Genomic DNA, 12,428 nt, shown 5'->3' on the forward strand with positions numbered 1-12,428 from the left:
GGGTGTGCCGGATTTTGGGTGTTGAGCCCTACGTTGACCGCCTGATGACCTTCTACACTTGGAGGTGCATCCAGGGGTGGTACACGTTGACAACCCGAATCAAGGGTTTAAAGATCTGCGCGACCGAGCGCAGTCTTCGCTCGTGGAAGCGGGAGTTCTTCTTCATATCCGCTCGCGCCATCCCCATTGCCATGAAGTTTAAGAATGGGCAAGCTCTTCCAAGCCTTCACGCCTCCAGCTACCAGGAGGCGGAATGGTTTGCGAAGATATCTCGGGTCCAATCTCCGGTTTACCGGTTTGCGGAGTCCGGGATGGTGATGTTGGGGATGAGCCGGGTGTGGAAGGAGGCTGATGCGCGCAAGATTCCGATCGTCCTCGAATACGGTTCGAACTCTGTTCCTTACGGTATGCCTTTTTCCCTTTTGTTGATTTTGAATTTCTTCTAACTTCTTTCCTGTTTATTTCAGAGGGGAACGACCTTCAGTCGCTCCTAAACCCGCGGGAGGCTGACGGTCCCGCTCGGATGGGTACTCGTGCTCTAGACGAGAACGAGTTACCCATCCTAGAACAAACGGCGGATCGGTTCGTGGAGCTCTATCCGCAAGGCCATGAGATCCTTAGCGCCCGTCGGCCAGGTAAGGCGCTCTTCGACCCTCGACCCCTCAATGTTGAAACCTCTGCTGGAATTCCTCTAATAGTATGTTCTGATGAGGAATCCGCAGATGGTCCTCCGTTGGTGCGGAAGAAAAAGACTGCCGGCGGGAAGGGGAAGGAGAAGGTGGCCTCCACAGCCGATCCAGCGCCTCGGTCTGATTCGGAGACCGAGAGCGAAGAAGTGGCGGGGAATCCCGGTGGTGATAAGACCACTGCTCCGGAGGCTGTGACTGTCACCTCCGGAGAGCCCAAGAAGACGACGGTAACCGGCGCAAAGAGGCCGACTCCATCGGGTTCGTCCCCGCCTCTCCGTACCTTCAGGCTCAAGAAAACCCATAAGTACAATTTTCTTTTGCTTTTATCTTCATAGCTTAATATCGTTAACACTTATCTTCTTTACGCAGGCGTGGATGTTGACGCATTCCAGGGTGGAGCGCAGAGTGGTACCTCCACGCCAATGACGGTAGGCCCGGTCAGCCTACCTGAGGCGACGACCCAGGCGGTTGCGCCTGCGCCCGCTGGTTCAGTTGCTCACTCCTTTGAGCCGACTGTTCCAGCCGAGATGACGTCACCGCCGGCCGTGAGTGCGATTTTTACAGCATCTTTCACTGAGCCGGCGGTTACAATTGCTGCGGATTCCGCGGCAGCGACCGCGGCGGCTGCTACGATGCCCCCGCCATCGGCAACGACGGCCGATCCATCAGGTACGCATGGGGGTTCTCGCATCTCTCCGCCACCTTCCCATCTGCCTGACCTCTTGGATGGATTTCCGTTGGGTTCAGGTGATGGGTTCGGCGGCTATCGGCCTGTAATTGACCCTACAGGTGCGTAGGGTTCTTTTGGCCCATTTATATATATTTTCTTTATCATCTTTTCCTAACTGCTTTATGTTTTTTGCAGTGTCGGATTCCAATGAAGTGTATGTTCCACGATGGAACATTCGCCGAGGAACAACCCTTCGCACCCCTGTGGAGTGCGTGGAATGGGCTCGTCACGCTGCTCCCAGTGGTGCGTTGGGGGAAGCCATGGCTAGCTACCAGGAGGGTAGGCTAACCAATGAGCTTCGGGTTCTCCTCGCCCGGATGCAGCCGCGCGTCGAGCTGCTTTGTCGTGAAAACGACAAGTTAAAAGCAGCTCGCCTTAAAGAAGTTGCTCAGGCGCGGGCCATCCGGGAGGAGAACCAAAGGCTTTCTGCTATAGCTGCGGAAAAGGAGAGGCCTTCAAGGCCCTTGAGGTTGAAGTTCAGGCACGACTCGAGGCCCGTTCCAAGGCTGCCCAAGCTGTTAATGAACAGCTTCGGCTGGCTAAGGAAACTGCGAGGAACGCAACCGAGAGGGCCACCAAGGCTGAAGCTGTTGCTGAGCCTCTGCGCGTGGAGAATGAAGAACTTAAAGCCAAATTAGAGGCTCTCCAGCAGGCTCATGATGCCTTGGCGATGGAGGATGCTAAGAAGCTTCAAGAAATCTTGGACCAGAGGGGGGTGCTTGACCATACCGAGCGTAAGCTAAAGGGCGTCGAAGAGGCTGCGGCTAAAGAAGTGTTGCTTGCCAACCTCAACAAGAATGAAGCCGAACGCGCCCGTAACGAAGCTCAGGCTGCCCTCCAAGAGGCTCTGGTTGCCAAGGAATGGCTTCTTCGAGAAGCGTTGTCTCAGGTAAGTCTAACTTCATGTCTTCACGCTTTTCCTTATAAATAGAAAAGGTTCTGGCACTTGTATTTTTCTTTGTAGGTTGTGCATCGGGTCTTCTCAGAGACATCTTACGACGATGCTATGAGCGCAGCCCTCAACGCTTCTCACGAGGATGGGGAAAAGGCCGGCTTCCTGCTTGGTCTAGGGTTCGTTGAGAAAGGCATCCCGCCCTCCAACTTCCCTTTATTCGATGTAGATACTGAAGCCATATATGACCAAGCAGTAAATCAATACGCCGCCTTCCCGCATCCGGTGGTGGAGAAGGTAAACGAAGTTGCTGCTGCTGATGATGGGCTACCTATCCTCAAAGCTTTCCTTGAACTGCCACGCTCTACTGATGGGGCTGGTCCAAGTGGAAGTGGCCCTGAAGCCTGATCCTGAAGATCCCTTCCCGCTGCTAGGATAGATTTAGCTTGTATAGATTTATTTTCTTGTAGGCGGGTAGTTACCCGGCCATTCTTGTAATCAACCATTGTGAAATATAAATCTTTTTGCGGGTAAGACCGCTACTTTCGTTGGGTTCCTTGCTTTGTAAACGTTGTATGACTTGCATACTTTAGTTTAAATTAGCAAATTTCCAAGTGTATTAGAATAAGTTAACCTTTGAACGTGGTAGATAATAAGTTGAAGTTTTGCTTCCTGTTCCGTGATTGTGCGGGTAGGACCGTCACTTGCACGTAGTAGGATGGCTAAACTTTACCATCTGACCTGCGTGTAGGTTTTCCTTATCTTTTGAGGATAAGTTAACCTTTGAACGTGGTAGATAGGTGTGAAGTTTTGCTTCCTCTTCCGTGATTGTGCGGGTAGGACCGTCACTTGCACGTAGTAGGATGGCTAAACTTTACCATCTGACCTGCGTGTAGGTTTTCCTTATCTTTTGAGGATAAGTTAACCTTTGAACGTGGTAGATAAGTGTGAAGTTTTGCTTCCTCTTCCGTGATTGTGCGGGTAGGACCGTCACTTGCACGTAGTAGGATGGCTAAACTTTACCATCTGACCTGCGTGTAGGTTTTCCTTATCTTTTGAGGATAAGTTAACCTTGAACGTGGTAGATAGGTGTGAAGTTTTGCTTCCTCTTCCGTGATTGTGCGGGTAGGACCGTCACTTGCACGTAGTAGGATGGCTAAACTTTACCATCTGACCTGCGTGTAGGTTTTCCTTATCTTTTGAGGATAAGTTAACCTTTGAACGTGGTAGATAGGTGTGAAGTTTTGCTTCCTCTTCCGTGATTGTGCGGGTAGGACCGTCACTTGCACGTAGTAGGATGGCTAAACTTTACCATCTGACCTGCGTGTAGGTTTTCCTCATCCTTTTATTAGAAATTATGTTTTGAATCGTTCGACGCGCGGTTGTCAATAGGTTAGTGTTCAGTTCCCTTTTTCATGATTCATGCGGATAGACCGGCATTTTCATTTAATGGGACTGAACTTTTCCCCTTCGACTGACCTGCGTGAAGGTTTGTCGTTTTTTGGGTTTATGCGGGTTTTGCCGCCTTCCCCACGCAACGACTTTCCACGTATTTATGCGGTGAAAACAGGCATATCCGTGTTAAATAAATTAACCGTTCGACGCGCGGTTGTCAATAGGTTAGTGTTCAGTTCCCTTTTTCATGATTCATGCGGATAGACCGGCACTTTCATTTAATGGGACTGAACTTTTCCCCTTCGACTGACCTGCGTGAAGGTTTGTCGTTTTTTGGGTTTATGCGGGTTTTGCCGCCTTCCCCACGCAACGACTTTCCACGTATTTATGCGGTGAAAACCGGCATATCCGTGTTGATAGTTCATAAAAATGTAAAATCATCAGCGTCAATGTTTTAAGGAGAATCGTTTCCATTAGAAGTGGCTCTTGGCCTTTTCTTTACAAATTTGGAATTGATTTACATGCAAACTGTGTAAATGAGCTCCCTTCCATGTTGCTGGGATGGGAGTGCCATCGAGCCGATACGCACGTGGTTCGGGATCTCGTTCTTTACGCAGCATGTAGTCTCCACATTGAAGCTGGAATTTTATTCGTGTTTTCCCCAGCTGGGGTTCTACACGCATCAGCCTGCTCAGCGTTCATTGCGCCACGAGGTGCGCGAGCGTCCCATCTCTGACGAATGCTTCGACCATGTCCTTCACGTCTATGCATTCTTCGGTGTTGTGGCCTTTTGTCCTGTGAAAGTCACAGTACTTGCTCCGATCAGCATTGTGACGATGTCGGATTATTTGAGGCTTTGGCCATGGGAGCTCCTCTGTGGCGAATATCTCGGTGACGCTTTTGGTGAGCGGCGTCCATCTGGAGTTCTTGTTGGACTGTACGTTATCCCTTCCGCCTAACCGATGCTGCAAGCCGGATGAGGTGTCAAAGTTTACCCTTGACTGCCAAATGCCTAGCTTCCGCTTTTTGTTTAATCGGGCGGTAAGGACGTTCTCTTCCCTTGTTTTCTGGGTGTAGAGGTTTGTGCTCTGTGGGAGATCTCTTCCCAGTTGCTTTTCCGTTTCCGCAAAGCGTTTAGCTGCCGTCATGATGGCATCCCATGTGGATGGCATGCCATCTTTACCCGTTAAGGTGCGGATGAGCTCTGGGTCGTTCGCGCCCTGGATAAAGGCAGCGCGAACAAGATCTTCGCTGATATTACCCAGACTTAGCTTCTTCGAGTTGAAGCGAGTGATGAAGTCCAGCAAAGATTCATCTTTTTCTCGAATGCACTTGAGGATTGTCCATTGCTCCTCGGTATACTTTCTTTGCTGGCTGAAGTGTTGGCTAAACTTCTGTTGGAAGTCAGCCCAGTCATAGATGTGGTTGACCGGTAGACGATCGAACCACGCTCTAGCTGCCCCGACCAGCGTCATTTGGAACATGTAACACCATGTAGGTTCCGTCCAACTACTGACGGTTGCCCCCGCTATGAACCTGTTCAAATGATCGTCTGGATCAGATATACCATCATATGTGCCTATGCTGGACATTTGTTTGGCACTTTTTGGGGCGATTGCTTCCGCAATGTCCCTTGCAAATTTGGACGTTCCCGCATTTGCAATGTTTGGTCTGAATGTTTTGGAGAAGTCTCGTGGACTTCCACTTGTGCTTTTTGGTTTGAAGGCTTGTCCAAAATGCCTTCTCGGTTGGGAATCCGTTTCCTTACGCTTCCCTTTTGCCCTATGGCGAGGGTTCGCGTCGGAGTCGGATTCCTCCGAGTCATCCAAGTAATCTTCGAATTCGTCAGCCTGTTGGACGGAGCGCAAGCGTTCGTCCAACTCGGCTTGGAATTCCCTCTGACGTTCCTCCGCCCATGCCTTAACTTCATCGAGTGTTTGGCGGGGGAGTCTTGTTCGTTTTTCAAACTGGGTATCGGTGAATCCCAGTGGGCGATCATTTACTGCACTTGCCCCAGCTTGGGTAACTGGGGTAGTGTTCGTAAAATTTACTTCACTTGCCCCGGCTTGGGTAGCCAGGGTAGTGTTTGTAAAAACTGTGTAGCCGGTAGTCCCCCCAGTAGCTGGGGTTGTGGTTACCGGAATTTCTTTAACCATCTTGGAAGTTTGAAAAAACTGGAGAAAAATAAAGTTCTACCTTGTCCCACGGATGGCGCCAATGAAGAAACACTAACCGGACCCCGGGCAGATTACAGGTAACCTGGGGGTTAGATAGATGTTTCCCACGAGGGGTTAGACCCTGAGAAGATGGTTCTTCTGATAACCTGCAAAACAGACACCGTGAGCTTGTCACTGAGAAGGGGGGGGGGGTTCCTCCTTGTGACCACCCTCCGGCGTGAGAATCAGACTAGATTGCTCTTTAAATATAAACGTATATTAAGAGATTGCTAGAGCAGATATCAGGTATAATATGATGATACAAGATAAGATGAGATGGTCATACCATTTGTGGTATTTATAGCCGAAGGTAGGTTTCCAAGGAGGTGTGGCCGGCTGCAACAGTGTTCCTGTTCAACCAACAGTAGCCTACGCACGTGCCCTGCTGGTAGTTGGTGGGTAGGCAGCGGCTGATAATGACCAGGCCTGCTGTATACCATTCCTTTTCCATCAACTGCCGGCTACGCACGTGGTATGACAGGAGTTGGTGAGTAGGCAGCGGCTAATAGTGACACAGTACAGGAGCATGCTGCTCGCCATACTGTTGTCAATAAGCTGTCGTATCTTTAGTCAGATCTTTTTCCCATACCTCGTCAGGTACAGTACAGAAGATCTTCCCGTATCGTACGGACTGGCTTATTTGGGCGGGAGTATTCCCCCTCCCGCCCTTGTGCGGGATTGTTCCCGGCTTCGCTCATTCCTTCAGGTGACACTGAGTGATTGAGAGCTAAGTGCCTTGTGCGTGTAGCCTTGCTGCGCGGGTGGCCTTCCCTGATGGCTTGTATCCGAGGCTGCGGGGACATGCGGAGTCCTTCACCATCGGGAGGCATTTCCTGCGGGACCAGCTTGCGTACTGCGCGTAAGGACGTCACGTCTCTGAGCATGGTTGGTCCTGCGGATCCAGTTGGTTTCTGCGCAGACGTCCCTCTTCAAGGTGAGTCTTGCGGGTCCAACTGGGCTCTGCTGGGACCTACCTCTTCAGTAAATATGAAATTTTATTGTTAAAAAAAGTATTACTAAACTCATAGTACATTCAAAGTATTACTAATTTTATTGTTAAAATACAAAACCTTGAGATCCATTATAAAAAGCTAAGGATTCATGAAGACAACGGTTTAAATATTGTAGTAAGGGCTAAGGCGTCATAACATGACACATCTACATGTATGAATTTAGGCTGAGGGGTGTTTGCATATACTTAGACTATATGTTAATGGAAGAGGATTAATTAACCATAAGTGGTAGATGAAATTAAATTTTCTTGGTAAATATGATATCACAATCATTTATGGCATGTTTATCCTTACAACTTACAAGTTACACCTTAGTGCATATATAGACACACTACACACATATAGTATGTTTAAAAACTACAAGAAACAAATAAAACATGAATATATTAAGAAGATGAACAACTTCTGTTCCTGAGCATAGTCAAAATATATAAATCTTTCATTATATTTCTAAGTATTTTTTTATAGTATATGTATAATTTTAATAAAATTTAACTGGATATATAAATAAAAAAATACTTAGCGTGAAGTAGTAAATGAACTGGATAATGTTTTAACTTAATTAAAAACTAAGAAAAGACCTTTAAATCCTTAATTAAAAAAGAGGGAACGCTTATTACACAACAAGATGTTAGTGGGTCAAATGTCATTTTAATTTACATTTATGATTTTATGTATCTGGTTCACTGTTAAAAAATAAAAATTAAAATAGTTACAAATCAATTTATGTAAATAAAAACAAATACGAAATGTTAAAACTCAAAATCATTTAAATCATTAAATGTTGTGTTGTCAAATTTCTCAAAACATTAAATAAATATCAATAAATGTTGCATAAAAAATACTCAATATATTTAATCATTAAATGCTTTATTAAACTCACAATCATTAAAGTGCTTGCATTTTGTGTTTTTAATGAGTATATGATTTAAGACGAAATATTTTTTAACCTTATCTCATCCTTCCTTGGTTATAACTCTTTTTGTTCTTAATAAGATTTTATCCTATTTCACGAATGCATTGTTACATCCAACCCTCGTAAGTAAACACATACTTATCAGTCTAGTGATATGATGTCACCCCTAATAAATGTGAGGTTGTGAATTCAAATATTTGCTAATGCAAAGTAAAGATGAAATTTTATTATAAAAAGTATATTTACTAACTCCTCAATTAAACATTCTAACTAATTTGATGGTTTCCTCTCTTCACCCGTTCTCGAGATTAGCTTGATTACGTTAATAACCATGAGCGAAGAAATCATCAACACGGAGAATACAAGAAGTGACTAATTTAGAATTACCGATTCTGTTTTTCTTTTAAGGTTTAGGGTTTTACTTATACAAAATCAATAATTTTGTTATTTGCTATTAGTTATATGTTATTACAATAATTATGTTATTACATATATGTAACTATGTTTTACATACTTGTTTGTTTTGTTTTACATCTTTTTTATAGATTGTTTTAATATTTTTTCTAAGTCTACCTATATGTAAATGTTTTATAGATGTTCACGTTCATCTTTGTTCACTAGTGAATTATATAAAATTTGGCACTCACTGACTCACATATATGTAAATGTTTCATAAATGTTCATGTTCTTCTTGTTCACCAACAAATTATATATAAATTAAGGTTTTCAACATCAAAAAATATAAATATAAAGCCCTGAGCTATCAATTTTCAAAAGTTAAAAAGATTTTGGAAGAAGGTTCAAGTGTAGTAAGGGCTAAGGTGACTGAAGAGGTATGTACCCGCCTTAACATCGAGCGGGGCGGGTCAACCCACAAGATATAGACAAGAGGCTTGAAATCAAGATATCATGAAGGCACAAAGCCAAAACCTATGCGCATGGCGCATATCACATATGCTCACGCATATCACATATGCTCACGCATCACATATGCTCACGCGTATCACATGCTCACGCACCATATATGCTCACGCATATCACATCTGCGCGTGGCGCATATCACATGCTCACGCATCATATATGCTCACGCATATCACATCTGCGCGTGGCGCATCTGCGCTTGGCGCATATTACATATGCTTGCGCATATCACATCTGCGCATGAAACATCTGCGCGTGAGAATAAAGAGAAGACCTCGCGCATCCTCAGGATAGGCGCATATCACACATGCACATAATCAACCTCGTCCTTATCCAAATCAGGATAAGGACAACCTTAGTTGTGCTCGTCAGACAACCTTCCAGAATGTATCCTTTAAGGAATAAGAATATGCTGATGTTGACAGCTGCCAATGAAAGGTGGACAACTCAGCAAAACCCATGTGCTACCACGTGATTGCACATGGGTCAGGTGAAATACCTGGGTCAGAGAATAATCAATGAAAAAGCACCAGGTGTCCTAAGGACACGTGGCGCAAAGCAATAGGAGGAGGCCAAAAAGGCCCTAATGGGATCTGAGCCCAATCATTGGAAACCCTAACACTATAAATACCACACCACCTCCACAAGGGGAGGTAAGCAAGAAAATACATTCCAATTCCTTACTCACTCTCAGATTATTATCATCTTCTCTTACAATCTCTTATTCTCACACCGGAGGGTTACCCCAAAGAGGACCCCTCTGTCCCTTTCTGAGGGGTAAGTTCACGGTGCTGCTCGTTTTGTAGGTGGAAGAATTCATACTTCGGAGAACCATCGGTGAAATAGCATACTCATACCCGAGGAAAGTTGATCGTCTACCAGTGAGCCGATCCACGTTTCTTCATTGGCGCCATCACCTGTTACAACGGCAACAAAATCACCATCTCATCAGTTCTCTCTGAAAAACTTCACCATGGTTTCTGGTGTTCGAAACAGCGATCAAGTTCTGGAGGATATTGAGCTTGAGGATGTTAATGAGGGACAGCAGTTTCTGAGGGTGCCGCGTGATTCTGCGCGCACCACCAGTAACCATCCCTTCATCACAACTCCTCATAGCCAGACTGAAACTCCTCCAGACGATCTCACGTTCCAAAATCTGACTGGCGCGAAACAAAAAGGACCAATGGGTCCAGAAGTTGAAACCAATGACCCTAAAGAATGGCTCATAAACGAACAACGACGTTTAATGGACAAATACAATGAGCTGGTCAAACACAAAAAGTTAGCCGACTTAACACAAAGGCTCGCATTTGATAAGCAAACCATTCAAGGAACAACAAAAAGGGCGCGCGCGCCGGAAGATGGTCACTCTGTTCACACTGAACACGCTGATTTTAGTGATGAAGAAGTGCACAGCATGAGGAAGACGCGAGATACTCATGCAGGAGGCTCACAGCTCCGCGCGCACATGAACATAGCGCCTGGAGCCAAAGCCGATATGGATCTGTACACACCGTACAACCCACCAGCGAGAGGGCAAGTGGACGTAACCACACCATACAGGCCAGCCATCTTGGTGAAGCATTCAAAATTCACTGAGCGCATCGCGAAGGCTCCCATTCAGCACAAAACCAAGATGCCAAGTGGTTTGGGCAAGTACGACGGCACAACAGATCCAGACGATTTCTTACAAGGTTTTTACAACACTGGAAACCTAGAAAGCTGGACGATGCCAACATGGTGTCACATGTTTGCTCGCTGCCTCACGGGCGCAGCGCGTGTCTGGTTCGAAAGCTTGCCGACTGGACAAATCCGAATTTAGGTTGAGGGGTGTTAATTTGTATATACTTAGATTATGTATCATCACGTCATTGTCACGTAAACAGTGGAGACATTAACTAACTATCCCATCTAACTTGTGTAATAGAGGTGGGTTGGTTAACCAAATGCTTTTATTAGTTGGACCAATAAGAAAATGGAGTGGTTGATATGTTTGTTTTACCGGCGCTAGTGGAATGGCGAGTATGGGGGTAGCACCCCCTTTCATTTAAGTGTAACAATGTTTGACGCCCTCATCATGATGACATGGAGATGGGTGTCACCCACAACACTTTGTCTTATTATTTAAGTGCATGTAACTTTGGCAATGATATACCTAAGTTGGACACACCATTATAATATGTTGTACGTAACATTGTAAGCGTTAAGGATGTTGAGGTTTGTAAGTGGGTTTTAAAAGCTTATACACGGGCAAATTGTGGTTCTAGTTAGGTGCTAGCTAATTAAATCTGTTTATGTTTTTTTTGAACGGCCAATAAACAGAGAATTGTCTAGGTACTTCGTACGTGGTGACCCGATAACAGACAGGGGCGGATCTACATATGATGGTGCGGGTTCACGGGAACCCACTGAGTTTCGGATTTTATATATAACCCCTATAAAATATGAAAGTAAACCCATATATATTTTATGAGTGAAACTATAAACAAATTGGATTTGTGGCTTAATGGTAAACATCTTGTGTTGTTAGCATGAGAAGCCGGGTTCGAATTCATCTTTCAGCATGCATGTTTTTATTATATTAATATTTATATTAAGATCACATCCACATAGTTCTAACACTTTAACTCTCCATCAAACCCCAAATTTCGTATATATATATTTTTTGTTATTATATTGTATTTTTATTATGTTATAAAACTTAATTAACTTGAACCATTAAAACAACCCCAACCTTCGAACCGACCCGAACAACCAAACCAACTGAAATAGTAAATCCACTGAAAATAGTTTTTGGATCCTCCACTGATAACAGAAGACCATCTTCATTAAATCCGTTTATTTGAACAACTAGAATATACACTATTTTTTCTTTTTTAAAATGTCTAGTCTTTTATCCTAAAAAATTCGTTTCGAACTTTAGATATCTACCACAAATAAAAGAACTCAAAACAAATTTAGGTAACATATTTTGTCTTTGTTTATTCCTTATTCGACAAAAAGAAGAAAAAAAACAAAATGGCTATTTTATTTCTTTTGTTTTCTTCTTGTTCACCAACAAAAGTGGACTATCCCCCGTCAAATCATTTTTATTTTTTTATTTGTCACAAATAATGTCTTTATTTATTTCTCTCTTAGTTATGTTTATTTGAACGTAACATGATTCCCATCCGTCACAAATCTTACTCACGTTTGCTCCCAACGTCCCATTGACCGTTCAGTGCAAACACATGTCATGATATTATTCGTTAGTGACGCAAATACTAGTAAAATTTACGCCCAATGTCAAGTCAATGCCGACACATGTTACGGAAGGTATGTTGTGGTTGGTGGAATTGTTTGATGTTTGGTAGGACAATTGGTGTATGATGATGACACGGTTTTCTTTTGAACAGAATGATAACACAATTATAATAGAACTCGAAGATGGATCACAATTATAATAGAACTCGAAGATGGATCGACTATTTGATATATAACCATAACTTTTTTTAGAGTGAGTCCAAGTCGTAAAAAATAACATAGCAACATTCACATCAAAGTTTTAAAGGTGTTGCCTAACAACCAAATTAGTATATATATACTAACCATTAAATACACTTAAGATATAACAAATCATAATTAATACATAAAATTAGTAAAAAAATTGTTTATTA

General features: G+C 44.0%; 1 protein-coding gene across 1 annotated transcript in view; it reads left to right on the top strand.

Moving 5' to 3' along the window:
* LOC143546483 (thioredoxin H2-like) overlaps positions 1–12,428 on the top strand; it is a 92,447-nt gene that overhangs the window by 71,470 nt on the left and 8,549 nt on the right. The gene's annotated exons all lie outside the window — the stretch shown is intronic.

The sequence above is a fragment of the Bidens hawaiensis genome, unplaced genomic scaffold (assembly GCF_021521415.1).
Source record: "Bidens hawaiensis isolate Kalapana, Puna unplaced genomic scaffold, B.hawaiensis_p1.1 tig00014352_1, whole genome shotgun sequence".
In the NCBI taxonomy this organism is placed as follows: Eukaryota; Viridiplantae; Streptophyta; class Magnoliopsida; order Asterales; family Asteraceae; genus Bidens; species Bidens hawaiensis.